Source organism: Oncorhynchus keta, chromosome 28, assembly GCF_023373465.1.
Source record: "Oncorhynchus keta strain PuntledgeMale-10-30-2019 chromosome 28, Oket_V2, whole genome shotgun sequence".
Classification (NCBI taxonomy): Eukaryota; Metazoa; Chordata; class Actinopteri; order Salmoniformes; family Salmonidae; genus Oncorhynchus; species Oncorhynchus keta.
In genome coordinates, this window is record NC_068448.1 from 36,995,085 (window position 1) to 37,019,067 (window position 23,983).

At 48.4% G+C, this 23,983-nt stretch overlaps 1 protein-coding gene and 1 long non-coding RNA gene across 14 annotated transcripts in view; one reads left to right on the plus strand and one right to left on the minus strand.

Annotated features, from left to right (window-relative positions):
• Positions 1-23,983, plus strand: part of prdm16 (PR domain containing 16) — a 236,073-nt gene that overhangs the window by 166,705 nt on the left and 45,385 nt on the right. The gene's annotated exons all lie outside the window — the stretch shown is intronic.
• On the minus strand, positions 3,235-3,862 carry LOC127912795 (uncharacterized). Its single transcript, XR_008083450.1, has 4 exons — positions 3,743-3,862; positions 3,625-3,682; positions 3,451-3,508; positions 3,235-3,333 (listed from the first exon to the last, which is right to left on the minus strand). It is a non-coding gene; the product is annotated as an uncharacterized LOC127912795 (long non-coding RNA).

Below are 23,983 nucleotides of genomic sequence, written 5' to 3' on the forward strand. Positions count from 1 at the left end.
ACATACACATGGTAAGCAGATGTTATTGCGAGTGTAGCGAAATGCTTATGCTTCTAGATCCGACAGTGCAGCAGTATCTAACAGGTAATATCTAAGAATTCCACAACAAAACCTAATATCTAACAAATTCCACAACAAAACCTAATATCTAAACAAATTCCACAACAAAACCTAATATCGAACAAATTCCACAACTAAACCTAATATCCAACAAATTCCACAACAAAACCTAATATCTAACAAATTCCACAACTAAACCTAATATTTAACAAATTCCACAACTAAACCTAATATCTAACAAATTCCACAACAAAACCTAATATCTACAAATTCCACAACTAAACCTAATACATACAATCTAGTAAAGGAATGAGGTGAGAATATATAAGTATAATATATATGGATGAGTAGTGACAGAGAGGCTAAGATGCAATAGATAGTAAAGAATAGATAGTGAAGGATACAGTATACAGTATACACATATGAGATGAGTAATGCGAGATATGTAAACTTTCTTAAAGTGGCATTATTAAAGTAACTAGTGTTCCATTTGTTACAGTGGCCAAGGATATCAGGTCTGTAGGTAGACAGACGCCTCTCTGTGCTGTATCCCTTTAAAGCCAGGTAACTTAGATGGTTGATGCTGGTTGATGGTGACTCTTGGCTTCGACACAGCCTCCTCCTCCTTCATCCATATGTCTGGAGATAAGCCGTGGTCCTTTATGCGCTAGCACACTGGAAAGGTTTGGGGCGCTCACCCTTGACTCTGAAGGAAGCGTTGGGGGGCAGAATCAGGCTGTGTTTTCCCTGCCGGCTGGGGTTAAGGGAAGGTTTTGAGGGGGTGACTTGGCCTGCAGGCAAAGACTCAGGGGTTGGGGGGGATGTGTGCCCCTTCCCTTGTTGGGGTTGCTGTTCACACCACGGCCCAGACCTTGAGACAGACCAGATTGGAGTGGTGGACCACTATAGTTAGTCCATGGAGGGGGGACTTTTCCAGGGATCCAGAGTTCTTACATACAGTACATGACCAAAAGTATGTGGACAGCTGCTCGTCGAACATCTCATTCGGAAATCATGGGCATTAATATGGGGCTGATTTAACAGTCTCCACTCTTCTGGGAAGGCTTTCCACTAGATGTTGGAACATTGCTGCAGGGACTTGATTCCCATTCAGCCACAATACCATTAGTGAGGTCGGGCACTGATGTTGGGTGATTAGGCCTGGCTCGCAGTCGGCGTTCCAATTCATCCCAAAGGTGTTCGATGGGCTTGAGGTCAGGGCTCTGTGCAGGCCAGTCAAGTTCTTCCATACCCATCTGGACAAACCATTTCTGTATGGACCTTGCTTTGTGCACAGGGGCGCATTGTTATGCTGAAACAGGACCTTGACCGGTGCAGCTCTAGCAGGGCAGAAATTTGATGTACTGACTTGTTGGAAAGGTGGCATCCTATGACGTTGCCACGTTGAAAGTGACTGAGCTCTCAGTAAGGCCATTCTACTGCCAGTGTTTGTCTATGGAGATTGCATGGTGGTGTGCGCTCAATTTTATACACCTGTCAGGAACGGGTGTGGCTCAACTAGCCGAGTCCACTAATTTGATGGGGTGGCAACACACTTTTGAATAAATAGTGTATTTGTTCTTAACATCCTCTGCCACACTCCTGCTCTCTCCATACTTGTACCAGAAGTGTCTGCACCAACCCTATATACACAATAACAGGCGCTAGTGATGGTGGTAGGTTAGGGCCCCTGTGTGTGCGTGTGTGTCCCTCCCCTGTGTATGGTCTGGAGGAAAGATGAAATGGGAGATGTGTGTTTGTGTGGCCGCGGGGCGATGGCTATGATAAATCAATAGATGGTTTAATAGCGGGGGAGAGAGAGAGATGGAGTAGCTATCGCTGAAGGCTGGTCCCCCCTGTGACCCCGTCCACTCGAGGTCGCCGGCCCTTTCTCCTGTCCAATCATTTGGCTTGTCTGTTGTGATAGCCAGGGCAATGACTAACTCACACTACCCCCCGCCCCCCGACAATAACAGATGAATTGTTGGTGGTAGAGAGAGAAAGGTCCCCCACCCCGACACATCACTTAGCCAAACCCTAACACGAGGGAGGGGTGGAGGAGAAGGGGAAGGTCGGTGTGTATGGGGGCCCTCACATCTCTATCCCTCCCTCCCTCCCTCCCTCCCTGCACCTTTTGCCCCCCATCTCTCTTGTTCTCTCTTTCACACTTTCTCTCATCTCTCTCTTTCCCCTCTCTCTCTGGTGCTCTCTCTCTCATCTCTCTCTTTCCCCTCTCTCTCTGGCGCTCTCTCTCTCTCTCTCTCTCTCTCTCTGTCTATAATCAAAACCAGATCAGCGCTCCAACAATCCCAGTTCTGTTACAGCCCATCTGTCACTCACACTCTTTCAGGAGTATCTCTCTCTCTCTCTCTCTCTCTCTCTCTCTCTCACTACTACATGGTCTTCCATTGTGATTCTCAAACTCTCTCCACCTAACAATTAAAGGCTCACCTTTGGACAGCACTCTGTGGTTACCTCTGAACGCCTGGCTGCATTTTTTTCTCCTCCTTTACTTCCAACGCTAACGGCCTCATTATCCTAGCAGCTACGTAGCTATCAGCCTCGGGGGGCCTGCAGCAAGAGGCTGAATCATTTCCTATTCTCTCTATTCACACCTCCCCCTTTCCTCCCTCCTTCTCCTCCTAAACCGCTGAAAAGTGCTGATCCCAGCCAAAAGCCTCCCAGACTGAGGGGAGAAAAGTAAGGGGATCTGTGAATGGTGTGAAAAGCATTAAGTGCCAGTAATAATTGGAAGCCAGCCTAGAGAATCCAAATATAATCTTACAGCAAGAACACTTGTAATACATTTGGTCTGGAGTCAGACCAGGGCGGAACAACTGAGAGTAAAAGAGAGGGAGGGTGGGCCCCAGCAGTTTCACTGAGGGAGGGGAAGGGGAGTTGGTGACGAGCAGACTTGAGGGCCTGTATCATCCCAATGCTGCAGTGGCCCTTGTACAGTGACAGACAGGGGTAACCTCCCAGATGGATATGTTTAGGTGTTCTCTGGGTGTTGTACGGTGACAGACAGGGGTAACCTCCCAGATAGATATGTTTAGGTGTTCTCTGGGTGTTGTACGGTGACAGACAGGGGTAACCTCCCAGATGGATATGTTTAGGTGTTCTCTGGGTGTTGTACGGTGACAGACAGGGGTAACCTCCCAGATAGATATGTTTAGGTGTTCTCTGGGTGTTGTACGGTGACAGACAGGGGTAACCTCCCAGATGGATATGTTTAGGTGTTCTCTGGGTGTTACGGTGACAGACAGGGGTAACCTCCCAGATGGATATGTTTAGGTGTTCTCTGGGTGTTGTACGGTGACAGACAGGGTAACCTCCCAGATGGATATGTTTAGGTGTTCTCTGGGTGTTACGTTGACAGACAGGGGTAACCTCCCAGATGGATATGTTTAGGTGTTCTCTGGGTGTTACGGTGACAGACAGGGGTAACCTCCCAGATGGATATGTTTGGGTGTTCTCTGGGTGTTACGGTGACAGACAGGGGTAACCTCCCAGATGGATATGTTTGGGTGTTCTCTGGGTGTTACGGTGACAGACAGGGGTAACCTCCCAGATGGATATGTTTAGGTGTTCTCTGGGTGTTACGGTGACAGACAGGGGTAACCTCCCAGATGGATATGTTTAGGTGTTCTCTGGGTGTTGTACGGTGACAGACAGGGGTAACCTCCCAGATGGATATGTTTAGGTGTTCTCTGGGTGTTACGGTGACAGACAGGGGTAACCTCCCAGATGGATATGTTTGGGTGTTCTCTGGGTGTTACGGTGACAGACAGGGGTAACCTCCCAGATGGATATGTTTAGGTGTTCTCTGGGTGTTACGGTGACAGACAGGGGTAACCTCCCAGATGGATATGTTTGGGTGTTCTCTGGGTGTTACGGTGACAGACAGGGGTAACCTCCCAGATGGATATGTTTAGGTGTTCTCTGGGTGTTACGGTGACAGACAGGGGTAACCTCCCAGTCGACCTAATCCACCCCGAGCTCCACACACAAGCAGGAGATTGTTTTTAAAGCTCTGCCCGGTTCCTCTGGTCTACCTCGGAGAACACACGCTGACTTGCTCCTGGAACATACACTCCCAAATAGAGAGACTGGCAAAAAGGGGGCGCTCCGGGGACTTCAGATGTCTACTGATACACAACATACGTGAGGTAATATCAGGACTCAACGCTTTTGGATTTGGCACCAATTCTCATTTTAGCATTTTGGACTTCTCTGATTGGCATTCTGTTGTTGGTCTATGTTTAGTCAGGTATTTGCTATGTTAAATCAGGTCTATTCAGTTGTCTCTCTTCCAGTGTCCGGTCCTTATGTTTACACACGGTCAAACATGGGGGACACGTGCATTAAAGATGAGCCTCCTAATATTGAATGATCCTCTCTTGCGAAAGCAGAAAGGTGTTCTAAGGGGATCACCCGGCTGTGGGCCTCCGTAGCAGGTGCCAGTGGTCGATTTTCAATAAATGTTGAAAGGAAGCCGGTGGTTGGCCAATGCATTCCAGCGGCCAGGCCTCCCCGGGTCCTATACCCTGGCAAGCTGTGGGGCTGGCCACAGAAATGCCAGCTCGCTCTCTCTCTCTCTCTCGCTCTCCCTCCCTCACACACGCCACACACACACGCACACACACACTACCACTGCTGGGCCTCCCGTTCTCCAACAATTGTATTTTTAGACGTTTGTTTTTAAAACCCACTTTCTTGTGTGTTGCAAAAGTTGAGGGTTTATTTTGGGTAGGGCTCATATTTCAGTCCAGTAGCAGGTACAGTACACAGTAGCTCGGTCTGAGGGTTGCCATTGCTGCGGGAAAGGAAAAAAGTCTGGGCAGGGAATAACGTTGAGGGATTTTTCCTTCCCACTTCCCTGTGCTCTATTTTCTCCTCACTGGGAATATTTGGGAAATTCTCACTACAGAGCAGGGCTGTGGTCACTGGAAGAGTTTCTTTTGACATCAGTGGTCTCACCTAGTCACATGGCAGGTTTCCCAGAGCACTGAACCCGATTGGGTACCTTAGAATAGAGTTGAACAGAATTTGGTGAAAGGAGTCCCAAAATGGTAGAGAGCCATCCCCTCAGTTACTGCTTGTCTCTGACCCAGGCTCACCAGACAGGCCACTGTACAGCCCTCAGTGTTCTCAGTCAGGATGTGCTGTGGTCGGGCCGGCCTGCTCTTTGTCACAGTGATTCACTAGAGAGAGAGTGAGACCTTAACGCAACACCGCCCTGTTCCTCTCCCTCGCAGGGCGCCACCTCAGTGCGACATGCTTATGTCGCTACGAAATCCGCAAGCACTTCATTTCATAATATCACACCGAGTGCAAACGTCATCCTATATAAACTACGTACAAGACCACGTGCCTGTTGCGCTGCATTTGCCTATTACGGGTGCAATACAATATTAGGAAGGTGTTCCTAATGTTTGGTGTGCTCTGTGTATAGGCCAGTTGGTGTAATACACACATTCGGTCTCGTATGCACTCTTTTAAAGCACTTTGAATCCTCGTGGAGTTGATATAGGAGACGTGGTTGTTGCAGCGTCGTCCAATGTTTATTGAATTACATGATCTCTTTCAGTGGGGTGGGGGGAGAAAGAAACAATCGAAAAATGTGAATGTTTCGACCTTCAGTCTTAACGGTGGCCTGCCCCACCACCACCACCACCACCACCACCACCACCACCACCACACTATAACCTTTTTTTCTGTGTCTTAGACAAGGAATTCAGAGGAATTTTTCCGAGGCTCTCCGTTAAAACCTCCAAAAACACCTGCCGTCTTTTCTTTCCCTCCACCAATTATTTGTCCTCGATCATGTGACACACTATCCCGTTCGAGAGGATCTTGTCCGGAGGTAGTATGTTTGTCTCTCTTGACACAGCAATTTGATAAAGCCAGCAGCATACCACCCTGTATCCCTCTGCTGGCTCGCCTCTGATGCTAAGCAGAGTCTGTTCTGGTCAGTCCCTCGATGGGAGACCAGATTCTGCTGGAAGTGGTGTTGGATGGCCAGTAGGTAGACTGTCCCCTCTGGTCTAAGGAGATACCAGGGCAGTGAAGGGGACATGCCTCTGCATAAGGGTGCTGTCTTTCGGATAGGATGTTAAAACGAGTGTCCTGACTCTCTGTCATCACTAAAGATCCCACGGCACTTATTATAAGAGTAGGGGTGTTAACCCTGGTGTCCTGGCTAAATTCCCAATCTGGCCCTCATACCATCATGGCCAACTAATCATCCCTAGCTTCCAAATGGCTCATTTGTCCCTGTAACTCTTCCCTAGGTTGTTGCTGTAAAAGAGAATATGTTCTCAGTCATCTTACCTGGTAAAATAAGGGTCAGTATTATATAAATATATATATATATATATAGTATATTATAAATGACACAAGGCAGGCAGACCGACAGAGGAGCCCCATAAGGAAAATAAACGAGGCCCCCCGTCAAAGCATGTTTCAAACACAGTGATATTTCAGACGGTATATTTTCTTTGAATGGAAACGTATTGAAACAGAGTTGACTGACTATTAATGCAGACAAGATGTAAGGGAATAGGGCCGGGACATATCCTGTTTGCACAGACAGTCTGTGTATCTCTGCCGAAATAATACAGAGTAACCAGGGACTAAGGGGGCCGAGGTGCACACTCACGAACACACACACACACATAGGCAGAAAGTCAACTACCGAAGACTTGTTGATGTGCCGACACAGCGCCAGCCATGCTGTGAAAACCAAGGCTGCGGTGTGTGTGTGTGTGTGTGTGTGTGTGTGTGTGTGTGTGTGTGTGTGTGTGTGTGTGTGTGTGTGTGTGTGTGTGTGTGTGTGTGTGTGTGTGTGTGTGTGTGTGTGTGTGTGTGTGTGTGTGTGTGTGTGTGTGTGTGTGTGTGTGTGTGTGACCCTGAAGAATGTACCCAGAGAGAGAGTGTGTGTGTGTGTGTGTGTGTGACCCTGAAGAATGTACCCAGAGAGAGAGAGTGTGTGTGTGTGTGTGTGTGTGTGTGTGTGTGTGTGTGTGTGCACATTATTATACTCTTATTCATTATTTTACTTTATTTTGGTGTGTATTTTGGGTCTTACTATTTTGTGCAAAACTGTGGTATGTCTGTGTGTGTCTGGCCTCACACTGGAGGCTAATGTTCACTGTAACAGACCTTTGAGGGTCTTGGCACCCCACCTGAACCATGTCTCTGTAAGCACTAGCACAATAAACGCTCAGGTTCGGTATAATATGCTGTTATGGAACATATAATTGATCATATTATGGATTTGAGTCAAACCTTGTTGATTCTGTGGTTCAGGTCTTACCCTGTTCTAAGACGAGTGTGTGTGTTTGTGTGCCTGTATGTGTTTGTGAATCCATGCACAGTGTGTATAGTATGTGTGTATCTCAAAAGGCACAGGGTTAGCAGTTGGGGACAGGCCCAGTTTGCTCCTCTTTACAAGCCTACCATCGTTGGTGCCGAGGTATCAGGTTTAAGCAGTGATGACCTAATAGGTTTTTATAGAGAGAACTCTCCATCCCTCCCTGGGTAGTAAATTGGCTGTGTGTTTTTGGTGTGTGTGGCGTATGTGTGTGGTTTTGGTGGTGTCGACGCCAGTCTGAGCTTTGACCTTCCGTCTCACAAGGCCAGGTCATCCAAGGTGTCTGATGATGATGGTAGTTATGGTGATGAGTTTGTGGTAGTTAGGCTGATGATTATAGTTATGGTGATGATGATGTACCCTATATTGTGATGGTGTCGATGATGATGATAATGATGATGATGATGATGAAAGTAGTTATGATGATGGTGTACAGTATATGATGGCGATGGTAATGATGATGATGAAGGTAGTCATGATGATGGTGTACAGTATATGATGGTGATGATGAAGGTAGTTATGATGATGAGGAAGGTAGTTATGATGATTGTGTACAATAGATGATGGTAATGATGATGATGAAGGTAGTCATGATGATGGTGTACAGTAGATGATGGTGGTGGTAATGATGATGATGAAGGTAGTCATGATGATGGTGTACAGTATATGACGATGATGGTAAAGAAGGTGATGATGAAGGTAGTCATGATGATGGTGTACAGTATATGACGATGATGGTAAAGAAGGTGATGATGAAGGTAGTCATGATGATGGTGTACAGTATATGATGGTGATGGTAATGATGATGAAGGTAGTCATGATGATGGTGTACAGTATATGATGGTGGTGGTAATGATGATGATGAAGCCAGTCATGATGATGGTGTACAGTATATGATGGTGATAGTAATGATGATGAAGGTAGTCATGATGATGGTGTACAGTATATGATGGTGATGGTAATGATGATGATGATGAAGGTAGTCATGATGATGGTGTACAGTATATGACGGTGATGACAACGATGAAGGTAATGATGACGGTAGTCATGGCGATGGTCAGATACTGATGATGCTGAGAGCAACGACGGCGTGGACGACTATGTACCCCAGTACTTCCAATGGCGAACCAGATCCCGTCACCCTCCTCCACTCCTCGCCGACACCCTTCCTTCTCCCCAACATTTCCCAGGCCCCACTTATGGACCGTGTGGCTTCCATCAGGGCTGCCAAGCCCCTTTGGCCTAACGCATTCGCTGTATGCACTGGTGGGCGCGGGCCAAGAGCAACGTATAGGGCCCCGGCTGCTCACTTAAACCTGAAACGAGAGCAATGTTTGTGTGTCAGCCTGTGAATTAGGCCCCTCACCGCGAGGTACACTGCAGAGGGAGGGGGGATGTGGCGCTCTTAACTAACTATGTAAGAGAGTGTGTAAATGAGTGGATGGGGGGTGGAGCACATACACTCACACGTGTGTACATGCACAGGCCGCCGTCGGTTGACTTTAAAGGGCTCCTTCGTGTGTGTGTGTGTGTGTGTCTCCACTACCACTACCGCATATACATAGGAAACATTTGGAAGACATGCACACACTCAAGCAATGTAGCGTATACACAGTCAGAAAAATGATAGGCAGAGAGAGAGAAAGAGAGAGGTAGGTAGAGAGAGAGGTAGGTAGAGAGAGAGGTAGGTAGAGAGAGAGGTAGGTAGAGAGAGAGAGAAAGGTAGAGAGAGGGGTAGAGAGAGAGAGAGAGGTAAAGAGAGAGAGAGAGGTAGAGAGAGAGATAGAAAGAGGGAGAGAGAGAGGCAGAGAGAGAGGGAGAGGAGGAGAGAGAGAGGTAGAGATAGAAAGAGAGATAGAGAGGGAGAGGAGGAGAGAGAGAGGCAGAGAGAGAGGGAGAGGAGGAGAGCGAGAGAGCTCGAGATAGAGAGAGAGAGAGAGGTAGAGAGAGAGATAGAAAGAGGGAGAGAGAGAGGCAGAGAGAGAGAGGGAGAGGAGGAGAGAGAGAGGCAGAGAGAGAGGGAGAGGAGGAGAGCGAGAGATAGAGAGAGAGAGAGAGGTAGAGAGAGATAGAAAGAGGGAGAGAGAGCTAGAGAGAGAGCGAGAGATAGAGAGAGAGATAGAAAGAGGGAGAGAGAGCTAGAGAGAGAGCTCGAGATAGAGAGAGAGCTAGAGAGAGGTAGAAGAGGTATCCAGCAACATGAGCCTCCTAACAAGGCCCCTCTGACAGTATGTGGAGCTCAGGCTGTCTCGTGTGTTTAAGGGTCGAATAAATCTGTCATTTTACAACCCCCATCACACTCACACACACAGAGACCCAAACACGCACACGCTCAGACACACACACGCACACTTTGACACACACACACACAGCTGGAAGAAATTAGCCTCTCCCCACTCTGGGGATGATAACCCCTCCACAAGCTTTGAGTTCCATTTATTTTTGAAATTAAGAAAATATAGATTTGCCCCCGGGTGGGCAAAAAAAAAGAGGGCTTTATTTTAAGGTGAAAGGCTAGTCTGTCTGAACAGGGTACTGTAAGGTTAAAGAGGCATTCAACATGAGAGTAGTGTCTCACACACACACACACACCAGCTAGGTCACCCGTGATACAAGTCAGTATTCGACGTCCCTCCATAAGGACGTCGGGAGATGACATGGAAACCGGCCACTAGGGGCAACAGTGAGCACTGTTACCTTCAAGTAGTGTTCAGTTTTGCTAGGTGTTATTGGGCGTAAGCATCCACCTTTGCCTCTGTTTCCAAATGTTGCAAGTCAAATCCAGTGATAGAAAGTTGTTTTTGATATTTTTGTTTTACGCCGATCCCAAACCGTAACCCTTACCTTAAAGAGTTAATCAGAGTTAATGCCTAAACTTCACCTTAAACACTTTGAAATTTGACGTTGCAACAACTTTGAAATTTGACGTTTGAGAAACATGGATGAACGTCAAATTCTGAAGTGAGATTTGTGAGAGCTGGTTGGCCACACACCATCTACTATGTTGTTCTTCACCACACATACAGGAGAGTAGTGTCTCTCACACACACTCTGACACCCCCCCCCACCACCACACACACACACAAATCATCCCCTATGTTGTTCCTCACCTCTGGCGTTGCTCATTTTCTCATGTGTCAAACCCTGAGCATCACTCCGCCGCTATGAGCTGATGACATCATTAACCATTGATGCTGAAGGTGCTCTCTTTTGGTGGGTCCCCAAAACATACACCACGGAAACATACATGGAATCCATCTAGACTGCCTTCTCTGCCTGTCTCTTTTACACTGTGTCCATTCGTATAGCACATTATGAGCTGTGTCACCAATTCCACCCCCAAGCAGCTAGTCTTAATTTACACACACACACAGGCAGACAAGCAGGTGCGCACACACGCGCACACACGCACACACGAACACACACACACACCTAGTCTGGTAACTAGAGCCACCTCCTTAGCATTAGACATTAGACGATAGGACAAGGACAGGCTGTGTGTGTCAGAGGTAGAATCGGTCACAGGGCGAGAGAGAGTGTGTGTGTGTGCGTGTGCGCATGAGCCACGTCTGTGTTTATGTGTGTCTATCCTGTGTGTGTTTGCGTGCGTGATTGGCTTTTTTGCATCCAGCGTGCGCTGCCAAGCCCTGTTGAGTGGTAAAGTTGTAGTTTTGACATGGCCCTCGTCCTGCCGGCCCGGAGATAGACAGGCCTTTTCATTCTGTTTGACTGTTATCTGGCCCGCGCAAACCACCAGCCTGACGGCTCCCCTTTCATCAACCACACAGAGAGGGAGAGAGAGAGGATGGGGAGAGAGAGGGAAGGGGGAGAAGGAGAGGGGGAGAGACAAGAGAGAGAGGATAGAATGAAAAAAAGAGATGATCGGAGAGAGAGAGCAAGAGGATGGAGAGAAGAAGAGGGAAAGGAGAGTGGATGGGGGATGGAGAAGAGGTGGGGGTCAGGCAGAGGAGAGGAGAAGGAGGAGGAGGGTAGTTAGGGGTTCTGTTTTGTCTCAGGGATTTAAAAAAAAGGTGGGTTTCTGGCAGCAGCCAAGGCCACACTGAAGCTGAGACGGACACAATGTCCCCTCTGTCTCCCAGAGAAAGGAGCTCCTGACAGGAATCAGCTTTCAATTAGGCTCCCCCTACCACACACACGCACACACACACTTGTGCATGAGCACACACACGCAAGAGTGCACACGCACACACACACACACACACACGCACACCTTCCCCCCACCTCTCACCAGAGGCGTAGATGAGGCATAGATTATAGGTGACCTCATGACAACCAAAGTGTTCCTTATTGTCGGCTAATGTAGTGGCATGCAGAGCAGTCGTCCACCACCGAACTGGCCTCCACTTTTAGCACGCTAATAGTCTCTCTTACTTTCTCTCTCTCTCCCTTTCTCTCTCTCTCTCTCTCTCTCTCTCTCTCTCTCTCTCTCTCTCTCTCTCTCTCTCTCTCTCTCTCTCTTTCTCTCTCTCTCTTTCTCTCTCCTCTCCCCCTTCATTCCCTTTCTCTCTCTCTCTCTCTCTCTCTCTCTCTCTCTCTCTCTCTCTCTCTCTCTCTCTCTCCTCTCCCCTTCATTCCTTTCTCTCTCTCTCTCTCTCTCTCTCTCTCTCTCTCTTTCTCCTCTCCCCTTCATTCCCTCTCTCTCTCTCTCTCTCTCTCTCTCTCTCTCTCTCTCTCTCTCTCTCTCTCTCTCTCTCTCTCTCTCTCTCTCTCTCTCTCTCTCTCTCCTTCTCCATCTCACTCTCTGTCAGAGCCCGTAGATGAACTCGTTCCACATTGTAATCTCCACAGTTATCCACACTGTGACCAGTTATGGGATTCTAGACCCCATTGGAGGTCCGTCTGCTGCCTCCCTCAGCCAGTTGTCTCCTTGTCACCACTCCCACTTCAGAGTGTTGGACTGTTCTGGCAGTTCCTTATTTTCACAATGCCTTTTTAGACTCCTCCTCTGCCACTCAACCTGTTCTAATGCTTGTATATTTCTTTCCCTCTCTACTTCTGCGTTGAAGTATTCACTCGATACCAACACACATCGGATAGGCTGCGACTAGACTGAGTGTTAGAGTCCAACACACATGTCAGATACCTCCAAATACTCAAGCTGTGCGTATAAGGTATTAAGCATCATCAGTCTGGCATGGGTAATGGTAATGACTCTAAATATACCAGCGAGCAGACAGACAGGCCACAACCCATCTCACTGCTCAGGAATGCATGCTTTCAAAAGAAACATGAAGCAATTCATGAGAAATGTTGTGTGAAAAGAATGTTTTCCTATCTAGTGGACTGTTTGACTCAGTGGTGTCATTTTTTTGTATGGTTTGTGTGTGTACGTCTGTGTGTGTGCGTCTGTGTGTGTGTGTACGTCTGTGTGTGTGTGTACGTCTGTGTGTGTGCGTCTCTGTGTGTGTGTGTGTGTGTCTGTGTGTGTGTATGTGTGTGTGTGTGTGTGTGTGTCTGTGTGTCTGTGTGTCTGTGTGTCTGTGTGTCTGTGTGTGTGTGTGTTGTGTGTGTGTCTGTGTGTGTCTCTGTGTGTGTGTGTGTCTGTGTCTGTGTTTGTGTCTGTGTGCCTGTATCTGTGTGTGTGTGTGAACAGCAACAGGTGTTGTCAATGGGGAGCCCTATAGGAACTATCTGAATAGAAGTCAGGATATGAATATGGGATATGTACACTCAGGAGCACCTGCAGAGCCCCTAGAGAACACACACACACACACACACACACACACACACACACACACACACACACACACACACACACACACACACACACACACACACACACACACACACACACACAGCACAGCACAGGAAATGCTAGACCGGACACATTCCATTGCACATCCTCATTTCATTGTGCTACACAGAGAGAGAGAGAAACACACACACAGGTGGGGAGAAGCTATACTAATGACAAAATGAAAAAAATACACCTAAAGCTCATTCCCTGAAAGTGGAAATGGTCCCCTTAAGAGGTGTGTGTGTGTGTGTGTGTGTGTGTGTGTGTGTGTGTGTGTGTGTGTGTGTGTGTGTGTGTGTGTGTGTGTGTGTGTGTGTGTGTGTGTGTGTGTGTGTGTGTGTGTGTGTGTGTGTGTGTGTGTGTGTGTGTGTGTGTGTGTGTGTGTGTGTGTGCATGCATGTGCACATGCGTGTATTAGAGTGAGAGAGAGCCTCCTCTCACCAGCCCCCCAGTGTGATCCCTATCAGTGAAGTGATGATGTAGAAGCTGGCCAGACAGAAACAGATTGAATTCTCCGGCTAGGAAGACGAGTGATACCCCTGACCACCCACTCAGTCCCTAATCCCAACCACTAGCCCCAACCCCTACCGCTCAGTGGTATCCCCAGGCCCCAGGCCCCAGGCCCAGTAGCCTAGAAGAGGGAGAGGTGGGCTAGTAGCCGGAGGGTTGCCGATTCAAATCCTGCACTGAGCGATTAAAAAAAGGAGGGAAGTGAATTGGCTGCTGGTTTGAGATACCTATGACCATCCACTACACACTGAATAGAAGTGTAGTGTGCTAGACTGTAGTGCCCTATCTGGCCACTGTATGCTATCAGTCCCTGTAAAGAAGCATGTCCCTGTACGAAGCATGTCCCTGTACGAAGCATGTCCCTGTAAAGAAGCATGTCCCTGTAAAGAAGCATGTCCCTGTACGAAGCATGTCCCTGTAAAGAAGCATGTCCCTGTAAAGAAGCATGTCCCTGTAAAGAAGCATGTCCCTGTAAAGAAGCATGTCCCTGTACGAAGCATTTCACTGTACGAAGCATGTCCCTGTACGAAGCATTTCACTGTACGCTTCGTAAACCTGTTAGATTTGACAGACACACACGCATCCACTGTAGGCACACTGTAAATACTGTCTATAGTACACACAGACACACACTCTAGCACTGTCAGCACACAAACGCACACTGCACCACACCCCCATGACTCAAATGTAATGTAAATGTTAACCCTAGCCTTAAATTAAGACCAAAAAGCACGTTTCTATTTTCATAATTTTTTACAATATAGACCATTTTGACTTTGCAGCTGGCCTATCTAAGGGTGAAATCGCTCAGTTCTGCCTCCAGGACAAGACTCGTGAAAATAAATGTCAACCTGCTCTCCTCGGTGGCTGCCACCGCGACCAGGGGTCATGGGGTGGCTCAGATAAGACCAGGGGGTTTTGTAAAGGGAAGCTTGACTTTCAGCACACAGGAAGAAGGGATGAATGGAGGGATGAATAACCCGCAGGAGAGGAGGGAGGAGGGCGGCTGAAACTCCAAACCAGCGCCACATCTGATAAGGGGCGCGCAGCGGTAAAGCTGGTGTAAAAGAGAAGGTTAGCGGTAGAATAACGACAGAGGGAGAAAGAAAGCAAGGGAAACAATGAGGGATGGTGGATGGATGGAAGCGGGACGAAGGGAGAACTGGAGGGGGATTGGGAGCGATGGAGAGAACACGAAAGAGACAGAAATCATTTAAGAGCGAGAGGGGAAAAAGGGAAAGAGTGGTGGTCTGAATTTGCGAGCTTTGACATGGTGCCCATCTGTCTGTGAATTAAAGGAGGGATATGAATGGCAGACTTCCTCTTAACTCTCCAATAGACTCAGACCAAGCGTGCATACTGCTTCAATGAGAGTGACAGAACGAGAGAGAGACAGGAGACAGAGGGGGGGACGGGGGGGGGACGAGCAACGAGAGGGTTCCAAAATAGAGATATGTTCCACCTTGTTCTCAAAGATGGCCGCCCCTTCTGTCCAACTTTCTGGCCCTCTCTCGCCCTCCTTCTCCCCCTCTCTCTGAGATACTTTGACGATAGCGGGTTTTTTTTAAACGAGCATAATAGTTTTACAGATTCAACCGTAAAACGGTCAGCTTGGAACTATGAGATGCGCGGCAGGGGGCCAGTGCCCACCCCTGAGATCCAATTGCTCTTCGGCCCCCTTCACCACGTGTCAGATGATCTGGACAGGAAGTGCTGTCCTGGGAGCCACACACACACACGCACACACACACACACACACACACACACACACACACACACACACACACACACACACACACACACACACACACACACACACACACACACACACACACACACACACACACACACACACACACAGAGAAGCATACAGATACACAAATGCACAGAAACACACACGCACATTTGTGAGAAATTAAATTATAGTGCGCATCTTGTGCTCAACTAAGGTGAAACACACTTTGGTTAAGTGCTTTTAGGGTAACTAAGAAAGATTCCTACCGTGTTTAAGCTAAGCTAAGGTACACTGTATTTCTGTGTGATGATGCTGGAAGTGAGCAGAATTAGTGGAAAGTGCAGAGGAGCGTTGAAAAGTTGGAATGTTTGCTTTGTGAACGAGATGAGATTTTGGGCTCCATCTTGAAGCCGAGCCGCTCTCCAGTCTCTGGGCCTCTGAATGTGTCTTTGTGAAGAAGCAGGCACGCACATGCACACACACACACATACATTATTACATTCTCCACCACACACACACACACGCACGCACGCACGCACGCACGCACGCACGCACGCACGCACACACACACACACACACACACACACACACACACACACACACACACACACACACACACACACACACACACACACACACACACTTATTCACACATATACACATATATGTATACACACACACATTATATACAGTATTCACAGTACACACAATTACCCCTTTGAAACCCTCTCTATGTACAGTTGTGTGTCCCAGTTATCTTTGTCCTCCCTCTGATTATGGGCTCACCCTGGGGAATAGAATCAAGGAGACACAGGTCTCTCTATAAGTGAATTGTATTGTAGGGGTGTGTGTTTCTAGAGCCTGGGGTCCAAGGTTAAGTATACAGAACACACGGGGCTAGGCATCCACATCCAACAGGACAGTCCCATCCCCTTTTAATCCGCAACAGCTTTTTCTGCTGTTATAAAATCAAGTGTGTGTGTATACATTCTGTGTGTATACATACACATTCTATACATTCTGTGTATGTGTGTGTACGTGCATGTACATTGTGTGTGTGTGTGTGTGTGTGTGTGTGTGTGTGTGTGTGTGTGTGTGTGTGTGTGTGTGTGTGTGTGTGTGTGTGTGTGTGTGTGTGTGTGTGTGTGTGTATACAGTGCCTTCTGAAAGTAATCATGCCCCTTATTCCAAATGTCAAAAATCAAGTTTACACTTTGTCATTATGGGGTATTGTGTGCAGCCCCCCAAAAATTAGAAAATAGTTTTTTCCATTTTGAATTCAGGCTGTAACACAACAACATGTGGAATGAGTCAAGGGGTGAGAATACTTTCTGAAGGCACTGTACATTGTTTGTGTATGCGTGTGAAGCACAAGCATGCCCCCCACACACACACACACACACACACACACACACACACACGCACATGTCTAAGCATGTCGTCGTCGTCCCCCCCCACTGCTGGGGTCACAATCCAAAGTCCCCTCCCGAGGCCCCGGCTCCGACTCGTTGGCCTTTACCGGCAAATGAAGCTTTCCACGGATCACCGAACCCATCAGCGTGCCCCTGTCCCACCCCTGAAATCTGAGCAATTATTTTGGACGTGTAACATCAATAATCTCATTAATTTTTTCCCTCTCCGCTACCTTACACGGCAGAGGGCGAGCGCTTTCTCTCTCTCCACTCTCTTATCTGTGTCTGCGGGAAATATGACACGGTGTGGCACTCGATAAACCCATTTTTTTTTGCACCATCGATCCTCATAACTCGCTTGTTTTCCCTCCCCCCCTCTCTCTCTCTCTCTCTCTGTTTCTTTGTGTTCCCCCTCTCTCTCGTCCTCAAGCTCCTCTATGGAAATGGTATTGACGGGCGGCGCGGTGTTAAATTATTAAGTAAATGTTAGGAGATGATGTCAATGATGTGTGTGTATTGTAAAGAGCAGCGGGAGGGGAGGGCAGGAGGTGGGGGGGGGGAGTACAGCTCCATGTCTCCTGATGAATTGAATCTCCCAGAGCAGGAACGTGTGTACTTCACGGTGTGAAACAGACACTTGCAGAGAGGCGTCCCACACAGAGAGAGAATCAAGGCCCCTGAGTATGTATGACATGACATGTGGAGACGCACTGAATGGGTGTATGAGCAGGTGGAGATGGCTTTCAAAACCCTCGACCACACGGAGAAAGATCAATGGAACACTTTCTCTTTCTCTCTCTCTCCCATCTCTCTCACTCTGTCTCTCGCTTTCTGGTGTCTTTCATTACGACGCCGGTGATCTTTTTCCAAAGAGAATTCACCTCTTTTTGCTCCATCGATCACCAAAGTTATTGTTTACCCTATTATGGCCTAATTGCCATGTTCTCTGTAACCTTCTATTGGGCTCTGAGGCACCACTCCTGCACTAGGCTAATGGCTAGGCTAATGGCTAACAGCGGCAGGTATAATGGCTCTAAGCTAATTTGGCTAGGGCTAAATGTGTCCACGCGGACTAGCTAACTACCCAGCGGTGCTAACCTGGCTGCAGTGCTAGCGCTAGGAGAGCCATCAATCTCTTCCCCAAGGCTAACTAGCGTTGGCCGCGGTGTCGCTGCGCGGCTAACTGCAGGCCGTCGGCGTCACTAATAAGTCATCCCACTGATATGGCTTTTTAATTAGCGTCTCATGGCTAAGGGCTCCGCACGGACCCTTTCTTGTACACACACACACACACACACACACACACACACACACACACACACACACACACACACACACACACACACACACACACACACACACACACACACACACACTCCAACATCGAGGCCTTTTGTTTGCCTTTCATTTACATATATGCACGCTACGGACCAAATTAGAGGAGTATGATTAATTGTGCATGCTGGGTAATACATAGGTGTGTGTGTGTCCTAAACACTCCCTCAGGCAGGACAGGCGCTGTTAGCTCTGTTAGCGCTGTTAGCTCTGTTAGGGGGATTGCGGTGAAACAGCCAGCTAAAGACTGTTGTTTGCGGAGGAGTAATTAAAATAACTCTCAAACACACACACGCACACACTTACATATATATACAGTGGGGCAAAAAAATATTTAATCAGCCACCAATTGTGCAAGTTCTCCCAGATTCAGTCTTCCCAGCCTGTGGCAGGTCTACAATTTTGTTTCTGCTGTCCTTTGACCGCTCTTTGGTCTTGGCCATAGTAGAGTTTGGAGTGTGATTGTTTGAGGTTGTGGACAGGTGTCTTTTATACTGATAACAAGTTCAAACAGGTGCCATTAATACAGGTAACGAGTGGAGGACAGAGGGGCCTCTTAAAGAAGAAGTTACAGGTCTGTGAGAGCCAGAAATCTTGCTTTTTTGTAGGTGACCAAATACTTATTTTCCACCATAATTTGCAAATAAATTCATAAAAAATGCTACAATGTGATTTTCTGGATTTTTTTTCTCATTTTGTCTGTCATAGTTGAAGTGTACCTATGATGAAAATTACAGGCCTCTCTCATCTTTTTAAGTGGGAGAACTTGCACAATTGGTGGCTGACTAAATACTTTTTTGCCCCATTGTATATATATATATATATGCTCATACGGTGAAAGGGGAGAAAGTGTGTGTTTGTGTGTGTTGAGCTCTGAGTTACCTTTGCGGCTTCAGGCATTCCTTACCTCAAACTACACAGAAATCTTGTCTCGCATCTTGCCTAGCAATACAGTTACTTTTAAAAGTATTGTTTGATCATTGTGACATACACTGAGTGTAGAAAACATTAAGAACACCTTCCTGATATTGAGTTGCACCCCCCTTTTGCCCTCAAAACAGCCTCAATTCATGGCCTCTACAAGGTGTTGAAGGCGTTCCACAGGGATGCTGGCCCATGTTGACTCCAATGCTTCCCACAGTTTTGTCAAGTTGGCTGGATGTCCTTTGGGTGGTGGACCATTCTTGATACACACGGGAAACCCAGCAGCGTTGCAATTCTTGGCATAAACCGGTGTGCCTGGCACCTACTACCATACCCCGTTCAAAGGCACTTCAATCTTTTTGTCTTGTCCATTCACCCTCTGAACGGCGCACATTCACAATCCATGTCTCAATCGTCTCCAGGCTTAAAAAAATCCTTCTTGAACTCGTCTCCTCCCAGTCATCTACACTGATTGAATTGGATTTAACATGTGACATCAATAAGGGATCATAGCTTTCACCTGGATCCACTTGGTCAGTCTGTGTCATGGAAAGAGCAGGTGTTCATAATGTTTTGTCCACTCAGTTTAGGATCATGTAACTGACGTTCCACTTTTCATTTCCCCCCCATGTGTCCTTGATCTTCAATAGGTGAGTGACATTCATTGCAATTATTTGATACCAGGTCAGTGTGTTCAGTTAGTGGGCCCTTTCCTTTCAATGAGACAGACAGGGACCGTTGTACAATCCACACCTAATTATATGCCTGAGATGTAAGGGACACGTCACATATTATTATTATTCCTTACTTTAAATGACTCCACACGTCATTTCATGGAAACATTTCACACAATGTCGACCTCCGAAAATGTCTGTCCAGATGTGTCCCCTCCCATCTCTGGTCAGCCAACCAACACCCAGCAACTATGTTCCAGCGTGTACCGATCCAACAAGTGTGCGTGTGTGTGTGTGTGTGTGTGTGTGTGTGTGTGTGTGTGTGCCTGCGCATGTGCACATGTCTCAGGTACCTGAATTACTCTGCCATGGACAGTTCCTCCATATTACTCCAGAAATTCACGCTTTCAAGTCCCTTTCATGACTTTGTGCCTTTCAAGGGTCTTGGTGTGAGTTGGTTCTGTTTCAGTATGCTGATTGGGTAATTATGTGTGATTGTGTTCCCAGTGGAAAGCAGTCCTGAGAGTGTTCCTCTAAATGACTGAATTATGCTGGACCATTGAAGAGGCCTGTGGGGAGCCGTACACTGCTCTCCCAGGCCATTAGGGAAAGGCAACCCTTTAGAATAGACTTGCTATTAATCGTTGGTTACTTTGAAAAGTCACTGCTGTTGTTTCCCTGGCAGTGTCTGAATTGGCACCCTATTCTCTATACAGTGCCCATGAGGAGCTGGACAAAGGTAGGGCCCTATATATAAGGAATCTCAGACACAGATCCAAGAAGGGCACATCCAAGAAGGTTGGATTTTGTTAACTAAAATCAAACAGTAACCTGATGTGAAGAAATGTGATTATAGTTGGCAGTGATCTCGATCACTGGGTGGTGGGGAGGTTTGGTTGTGCTACAGTGCCCCTGGTGGTCAGATTGACCAATAGGTCAGCAGCACCAAAAACACACACACACACACACACACACACACACACACACACACACACACACACACACACACACACACACACACACACACACACACACACACACACACACACAGAACAGGTGGAAGTGGGGAACAGGGAAACGTGCCACCTCTTTTCATTGTGGTGGGAAAAGGACTCAATCACCTGGCGTTTCTGTTCGTCTGTGTGTCTGCCCGTCTGCCCCCCCTCTCTCCTCTCCGTCTCTCTAGTGGGGTTGATGATGACGGTGGTCTCTAAAAAGCTCCTGCCCCAACGTCTCTTTTGTCTGACAGAAGGGGCAGAATCCTGTCAACAGCTTCTCGTCCTCCTCCTCCCTCTCTTCCTTGTCTCTTTGGAACCTGACATCTGAGACTGTTTCTGATATGAGGCGAGATCTGAATGGTTGAAGGTTGATGGTGTTGTCATATAAGCACTTGATTATTAACTAGTGTTGTTAAATTAATATTCATATTTTAACGAATGATTATTTGATCAGAGCAGGGTAGAGGGGCGGAAGATAGGCGGTGAGTTTCCTCACGCAGCTCCACCTTGGGGCCCTTTGCCTCAGCGCAGCCATCCTAATGCACCCTGCTTAAACATTCGTGTCCTTGCTCTGATAGGAGGGAGGGAAGAGGGGTCCTCCACCACATCCATACATCAAGCCATAGATCCCTCTTCTCATTAAGGTAAATTGATACCCATCACTGCAGTGTGAGCTGAAACACACTCTCAATATTGTGATTAACACAGAACAAATGGCCCCGGGTTACATGACGCACACACACATACACACACACACACCCTCATACTTTCACACACGCACACCACCCAGATGAGATGAGCGGCAGACTTTAATTAAAAGCCTGTGGGTGGAGGGGGGCAGCTGGCGGTAGGGGTCCCCAGTCCCCATTATCTCCCTGTCAGGGCCCACAGGAGTCATTGGGAGGGTGAAGGTTAAGGCCAGGGCTGGGACTCAGGGCAGGGACAGCCATAAACATACCTCAGCCTGGCCACTGGAAGCCATCGCTCAGCCACAAGGACCCAAAGATATACGGTCTAACAACAGGGAGAGAGAGAGAAGAGGAAGAGGAAGAGGAAGAGGAAGAGGGAGAGGGAGAGGGAGAGAGAGAGAGAGAGAGAGAGAGAGAGAGAGAGAGAGAGAGAGAGAGAGAGAGCTTGGAAAGGCGTTAAAACTAGTGCTTAGCACGAGTCAAGCTGGAGGTGCTCTGGAGCTCAATGGCTGTATTGTTTTCACCCTTCTTGAACCGCGGCCAGACGCTGAGATATTTTCGAAGATGGAGAAAAAAAAGAAAGTACCGAGGTGGAAATGAAACAATGGTTTCCACAACAGTAAAATAGGCATTTTCCTCCTGTCCTCCTGTGCGGCCCGACACTCAGCCAAAGTCACTTTATCACCCCGCTGCCTTTGTAACACACACGTATTCCCCCCACGTCCCGTCAGTCTACAGCCCCTGTCCCCGTCAGTCTACAGCCCCCTCCCGTCAGTCTACAGCCCCCTCCCCGTCAGTCTACAGCCCCCTCCCGTCAGTCTACAGCCCCCTCCCGTCAGTCTACAGCCCCCTCCCGTCAGTCTACAGCCCTCTCCCGTCAGTCTACAGCCCCCTCCCGTCAGTCTACAGCCCCCTCCCGTCAGTCTACAGCCCTCTCCCGTCAGTCTACAGCCCCTCCCGTCAGTCTACAGCCCCCTCCCGTCAGTCTACAGCCCCCTCCCGTCAGTCTACAGCCCCCTCCCGTCAGTCTACAGCCCCCTCCCGTCAGTCTACAGCCCCTCCCGTCAGTCTACAGCCCCTCCCGTCAGTCTACAGCCCCTCAGTCTACAGTCAGTCTACAGCCCCTGTCCCCGTCAGTCTACAGCCCCCTCCCATCAGTCTACAGCCCCGTCCCCGTCGGTCTACAGCCCCGGTCCCCGTCGGTCTACAGCCCCCTCCCGTCGGTCTACAGCCCCCTCCCGTCGGTCTACAGCCCCCCTCCTGTCGGTCTACAGCCCCCTCCCATCAGTCTACAGCCACCCGCCCTCCCGTCTGCCTTCAGCCCCCTCCCGTCGGTCTACAGCCTACAGCCCCCTCCCTCCTCGGTCTACAGCCCCCTCCCGTCGGTCTACAGCCCCCGTCCCTGTCGGTCTACAGCCCCCGTCCCTGTAGGTCTACAGCCCCCGTCCCTGTCGGTCTACAGCCCCCTCCCTCTCGTCGGTCTACATCCCCCGTCCCCTTCGGTCTACAGCCCCCTCCAGTCGGTCTACATCCCCCGTCCCCCTCAGTCTACAGCCCCCTCCAGTCGGTCTACAGCCCTCTTCCGTCGGTCTACAGCCCCCTCCAGTCGGTCTACAGCCCCCTCTAGTCAGTCTACAGCCCCCTCCAGTCGGTCTACAGCCCTCTTCCGTCGGTCTACAGCCCCCCCCCCGGCAGCCATGAGAATACCCAGATATTCCCCTAATCCTCGTTTAACAGTAACGCACGTCCCCTCACATTGCGCCACCTTTTACTGCCAGACATAATCCTATAGGACAGACGGCCCAGCACGCGCCCACCTCCCTCCCTAACTCACTAGACTCTTCTACACACACACACACACACACACACACACACACACACACACACACACACACACACACACACACACACACACATACTAGACTATTCTACACACAAACTCACACACACACACTAGACTTCCACACACACACACACACACACACACACACACACACACACACACACACACACACACACACACACACACACACACACACACTAGACTCTTCTACACACAAACACACACACACACACACACACACACACACACACACACACACACACACACACACACACACACACACACACACTCACACACACACACTAGACTCTTCTATACACACACACTAAACCCAGCCACCAGCACCAACCCTAAAGTACTATCCATCCCACACATGTACACTAACTTGATTTATTTGGCCAATTGTCCCCATTGACATCAATGTGTGATTTACCTTATTGTCCCAATGTAAATGTTAAGTTTGGACTCAAGTTAGTTAGTAGGATAGGGGTCTGGTGTGTGTGTGTGTGTGTGTGTGTGTGTGTGTGTGTGTGTGTGTGTGTGTGTGTGTGTGTGTGTGTGTGTGTGTGTGTGTGTGTGTGTGTGTGTGTGTGTGTGTGTGTGTGGAAGCGCCCGTTCGTTGTTTTAATCCCTGGGCTTATTTCAACCCCAAGCGCCCCTCATCAGAAGG